The following is a 6,535-nucleotide window of genomic DNA, read 5'->3' as shown; positions in this document are numbered from 1 at the left end:
TGTGTGTGTGTGTGTGTGTGTGTGTGTGTGTGTGTGTGTGTGTGTGTGTGTGCGCATGTGTGTGTGTGTGTGTGCGCATGTGTAGGTGTGTGTGCATGTGTGTGTGTGTGTGTGTGTCAGGCTAGCAAAATATACATTATTTATAATGCAAGAAAGAAGGCCACATAGGGAGAGAGGAGGTTTGTTTAAGAGATTAGCGATGGCCTGCTTATTAGCTTTAGCTCTCATTCCAAGTCATTTGCCTATTCTTCAACACTCACATGCTAGAAGTAGCCAGGTTATTGATTAAAATCCATTCTTATTGTGGCTCCACATGCATGCAAGTAGTTAGTATAATGATGGATGGATGGATGGATAGATAGATAGATAGATAGATAGATAGATAGATAGATAGATAGATAGATAGATAGATAGATAGATAGATAGATAGATAGATAGATAGATAGATAGATAGATAGATAGATAGATAGATAGATAGATAGATAGATAGATAGATAGATAGACAGACAGACAGATAGATAGATAGATAGATAGATAGATAGATAGATAGATAGATAGATAGATAGATAGATAGATAGATAGATAGATAGATAGATAGATAGATAGATAGATAGATAGATAGATAGATAGATAGATAGATAGATAGATAGATAGATAGATAGACAGATAGATTGATTGATTTGATCTTTGCCCTCTATCGAGCAGGGCAGCCCTAGTTTGACGATACCCTGGGACTCCGATGACATTTCATTGCTGTGTACTTTGTGCCCAGGATGATATTCAGCTAATCTGCCCATGCTCCTGTTTGCTCTGAGGGATTTGGGAAGTATAGGCAAACACAAAGCACACAGAGACTCCAGCTAAGAAGAGGGGCGACGGAGAGAGTTTTGGTGAAGCGGGGGAGCCCGAACTGTTGGCTTTCTCAGTGTGAGGTTGTGAGAATATTGTCCGTGTCATTACATATTTGATGTTAAATCCGCTCCCGAGGTTTAAATCTGTGTGTTTTGCTGAGTTTGCCAAGTTGACCTTACAATGTGAACCGCCAACTTCCCAAAGGCATTCAACATGTCTGCTGCTCTGCCAATACAAGGGGAGGGGGTCATAGCTCTTGGAAATAAACTTGACAAATAACTACAGGTGGTACAAAAACATCACAATGTACAATTTTCAACTAACTGACAACTACTTTTTAATATTTTACTGAGCTTTAAGGCAGCGTATGGTTTCATGGTTTCTGAAGGTTGTAAACATTTAAATGTTGCAAACAAATACATATTGAAAGGCAATACATGAAATTGGTGGTTATAAATAGAATATGCAACCCGTACGTATTGTATGTATTCTATATACAGGATTTATATTTTACAGTGATGGATGTATTGTGTGTGTATATGTGAACACATTATCCAATAATATCATACCACTGTTTATTTCTTACTTCTTGTATTTACTATCATACCTATATTGTAACTACACCTGTATGTCCATATTATGTTTTCCACATAACCAGAAACATTCTACGTCATCAGACACAGAAATAGAAAAGGCCTGTGGAATTAGACCATATTTAATATTCATGCACAGACAATATATATATATATATATATATATATTTGCTCAGTCAATTGCACAATACACACATCCTTTACAAACTCTGACCTTAGTATTGTGGTGTCAATAGCTTATAATGTACTTTAGTTCAGGCTCATGTGTACTTCAACACGTGAATATGTATGTATAAATAAGTCTTTATTATTCATCATGCTATACTTACAATATCCGTACATGTAAATTCAGTACAACTCATGTCAATGCTGCCCTCCAATGTATAATTGAAAACTGTGGGATGCTTGAAAATGAGTAACGGGCCCAGCCACCTCTAATGGATCATTTCAGGTTTCTTTTTCCTTTGACCACAATCACCAGCCAGAGAAGTGTTTCAACTGGTCCCAGTGTATATTTGGGGGGATTTTTCCCAATCCTTCTGTGGCCTGGCAGCGGGCCAGGAGCAGCTGTCCGGGGAGCCTCGTCTTTTGGACAGCAGCGAGTTGTCGGGAGAAGTGGAAAAAACAGAATGATGTACTTCACTGTGGCCGTATAACAAGGCACACTCATTTAGATGTTCCCTTGTCCTATACCACAACCGTGAGACTCATTCGAAGCAACGCTGGAAGACAAATATCCAGCGAAGCACAAATGTAACCAGACGTGACAACTCCAGAGTCACCCAACGGCAAAAAAAGGAGAAGTTTACTGTGAATTTCACGAGAAACATCTTGAGATTTCGTTTTAGCCATTTTGGTGTCACTCTCATCCAACGCGAGTTAAAATAAGCAGTAGAATAGATTCCACATTTATACTACTGCAACCACGCCAAAATACTATTATTAGCTAGTAGCTATTAGCTATTAGCTATTATTAGCTGGTAGTAAAATAGGTCTGATGCTGACCGAAAAAAGGTGTTTGTCTTCATTTAATAGCCAATTTGCCACCATTAGTGCATGTGTTGCAGTAGAATGAAGTCCAATTCACAGTCTGCACTGGTGTTAATGTATTCTCATTTAAACAGTGGTGTACTTTAGTGTTATGAGAACAGTGGAGGAAATTCTTTATTGACATCACCACTAAACGTGCACACGCTCTTATTGCATAGACTAGTGTAGATTGTTCCATATCAGAACAACAACCAGTCATTTTGTACCAATTATGTTCTTACAACCGCGCGCACACACACACACACACACACAAATACAAAAACCTTCACAAACATTCCCAGGAATTACCCCGAGCCCCCATGTGGATGTGGAAAACCCGGGGAGCGGTAAACTGAGCAGGTTTGGGAGGTATAGTAAAGCTCCCAGTACTTTCCTCGTGCTTGTGAACTTCTTCTCAGGGATTATGGGGGTAAACACACAGGGGCTGAGAGATATATCCCCCCCCCCCCCCCCCCCCCCCCCCAAACCTTCAGCCCACAACCACATGAATCGACTCTGTTGGCACTGTGGAAGAGCGGGTAGAGGGATGGGTCCAAGTCTGTTGGGAATAAATTCTGTGAAATCCCACCAGGTTAAATGTTTTATTATTGTAAAGCTTTGTGCGATCTCTAACTGTTATGACAATGAGGATCAAAGACACATCTACACTCGCACTCAATCTGATTCTGCATTCAGGGTACGATATTTAACCGCGATTCAGAATATTACACTGTACATTGTCTTGGTTATGGATGCCCTTTTTGGACGGGGGTCAGTCATGATTCAAAGGAGCTAAAATAAGGCAAACTGCATTATCTATGGCGGCGGATGACTCTTTCCCACGCATGCTAGTACTGTTCCGTGTGACCAATGAGAGAGACACCAAACAAAGGAGTGGCATGATCGCACCTTAGAGCTAATCTCTCAATAACTACTCTACTGCTGCTGTCAGACAAAACACAACAAAAGCTTAGAGCTGTCACGCATATACAGCACCTTATGTGTGTGCGTGCCTGCGTGTGTGTGTGTGTGTGTGTGTGTGTGTGTGTGTGACTCTTTGGTAATAGCCACATGTGGTCGGTCTAATCCTGTTCTTTGTTGTCTATTTCTGTTGCAACTTAACTATGAAACGCTGACACGATATGATTGACAGGTTACAAAATAAGAAAACACATGGTGTGGCGTGGCTCAGTGAGAACAGCATGATGCAGTTGTTGTCGGGGTTTTGTATTACAACCTGGCCTCCGAAGTGTGTGAGCGCCAGCAAAATGTTAAGATGTGTACGATTTTGAAAAAAGATCGTCCCACTGTATTTTAATTTTATTTATTTTTTCACTTGCTCAGATGGGCAGGTGGGTCAGAAATCCACATGCCTAAAGTCAATTTATATTTGCACGTATATATGTATTAGAAGACTCAAGTTAATTGCAGTGATGAAGATTTTATTTAGGTAAAATAATCTGGAGTTTGAACCACATTTTCCAACGTCCTGAACTCCTGTTTCCAGGATAATTGAAACGCCCGCTTGTGCTTGAGCTCATGAAGCCCTGAACCTGTACATGATTGTAAAGGCAGACTACATGTTTTCAGGGCTTGAAAACCATTCAATGTCTTTTTGTGATGTTTAAAACGTTCATATGTCGGGGATAAAACAGGCTTCCACTTGATAACAAGAGCCCACCGTGTCAGATGTGCTCCTGCACTTACACAGCGGGGAAAGAAAAAGAAAATAACAGTCGCCTCTCCAAATTACTGAGCACTGTATTTATTGTGCTGTCCTCTGGTGAAGCCGGGTAGACTCCACTGACACAGAAGCTCAAGCTAACCGTGTCGAGAGAAAGACTGGGGATGTCACAGGCGATGCCTGGCATTAGCCGTATAATGGCCAGGATTTGCTGATAAAGCAAGGGCTTCACGTTGGCAGTCTTTAGTGACTTAAGTGGGCCGCTCTTCCATAGCTGTTGGGGCTGTACAGTATATCCCTCGCTCCATCTCTACGTCTCTTTCAGACATGCTTTCCCCTTATTTCTCAGAGACGCAGAAGTTTGACCGATTAATGTGATTTAAGCGGCCGTTTAGAGGCGTACGAGCAACGCCGTTGAACACATTTACAGAATGAAAGCTGGTGAGAAGAACGCCTACTTGGAACAAGCGACCAAAATGTTCCCGCGTCTATTTATTCCACGGGCTTTGCGGACGAGAGACAATTTGACTCGTCATCGTCGATAAATGTTACATTATTCAATGTCCCAGTAAACCATGACGGTGGGAAAGTGTGCCAGCGTGTAGACTATCAGGACACAAAATGGGAATCAGCCATCATTCCTTTTGTGACTTACACGAGTACTTCTAGTTTCTGTATGTATTGAAATAGCTAATATAAGACACATAAAACCACAACTAAGCTGATACCAAATAGTATTATTTGTAGTTTCTGGCGGATGTGCTGTATGTATTTGCCATGACGTGAATTACGGAGCGACCCTATTTCCCCATTTACAATGTGTGTAAATGGATTTGGTTGCATTATATTTTGTATTGTTTTCAACACAAACATACCATCTTTGTTCAAATAGGTTGTTTCCCACCCTTTTTTTTTTTTTTATGTCCTCGTCATATTTAATGTGCCATCTGTCACACAGGAATAAAGCTTAGTAAATAAGAGGAAATCTCTTGAAGGCGAAGCGGCACCTTTTGACATTTCTTTTTACCCAGACATGCCTTTATTTGTGTGATGGCATTTACCTCATCTGGCATTTCTGTCGTTTGTCTATGATTCTCCGTGAAGACTCGGGCCGGGAGGAGTTGACGCATGCGATGAGAGGGAGGGGAAAGCAAATGAACAAAGAAATAAAAATGCAAATATGATTTTCCACTTGCACTTTAGCCGTCTCCATTTTTTTAATGCAACTCCACATCACCGTTTCCTACCCAGACAAGTTACACAGAGTATATGAAACATGACAAGATGGACATTTAAGACTCTCAAAAATGTGGACAATGCTGTGGTTGTAATTCAGAGAGCATGCACCCCCCCCCTCCCCCACCCTCGCTGTATTAGTTGCACAAAGCTGTGACAATTCCAGAGGTTGTGGAGTTCAGACATGGAGAGGGAGAAAGGTTGGAGACTTATGGCCGTCTCTTTGAATAGTTTTCCCATCTTAAAAAGCAGCCATTCGGACACATGTCCCCAAGACAGCCGTATAAATCTGCGAGCATGTCCAACATTTACAGATGAGGATGCCCAGTCACATAACCCACCTGTCAAAACGTGTCTTCCTCTGTCTTTTGATCTTCCTCTCTTATCTCCCTCTGTATTATTCTGCTTTCCATATTCTGGAAAACTGTCTTTACTTTGAGATTCTTTGGGAGGAGGATGGGGGGAGTTGGAGGGGAGGGGGGGGGGGGTCTAAGCTGTGTAATCTGTGATTGATGGCCCCACAGGCATAAGAGACCAGCATAAGAAGGAAAAGCACCAATTTATTTTCCATTTAAAATAAAGATGGAAAAGCAGAGGGAACTGCCAACGGTTTTCATTTGATCCGAACGTAACTTCAATAAAACAAAATTCCTTCGACAGCTATTTCGGTTCTTCACCGAGAGGCATTCCCCAAACAACCTTTTGTCTTCTGTCCTGACAGCCCACTACTGTTATCCTAGCCCCTCTCCCCATTAAATCAATATATAATATTACAGAGGACGAAATTTGGTAAGCCTGACCACATGACGCAGATACGTCTCCGTGGCTGACGACAGATTCCGCCATTTGTTTCCTGTGTCTTTTACCCCATCTTCTAAACAAGGGTGTGTAATTCCAACTATCGCCTCTCATTGATATCTGGACCAGGATCTCTGCAGCGCTGCCAAATGTGACAGTTGTAGAGATAAATTATCTCTGTGTTACTGCAGATGCTGTATAGATCTATGAATTACATGAATCATTATTTGACAGAACTTCGCTGACCATGATGTTTTGTTTCTCCCGTTAATTCAAGTGTGTGCCCAACAAACCCCCCCCCCCCCCCCCCGCCAAAAAAAAAAAGATTTCATAATTTAATCTG

The sequence above is a fragment of the Cyclopterus lumpus genome, chromosome 10, assembly GCF_009769545.1.
Source record: "Cyclopterus lumpus isolate fCycLum1 chromosome 10, fCycLum1.pri, whole genome shotgun sequence".
NCBI classification, from domain to species: domain Eukaryota; kingdom Metazoa; phylum Chordata; class Actinopteri; order Perciformes; family Cyclopteridae; genus Cyclopterus; species Cyclopterus lumpus.
Note: the sequence above shows the minus strand (reverse complement) of the source record.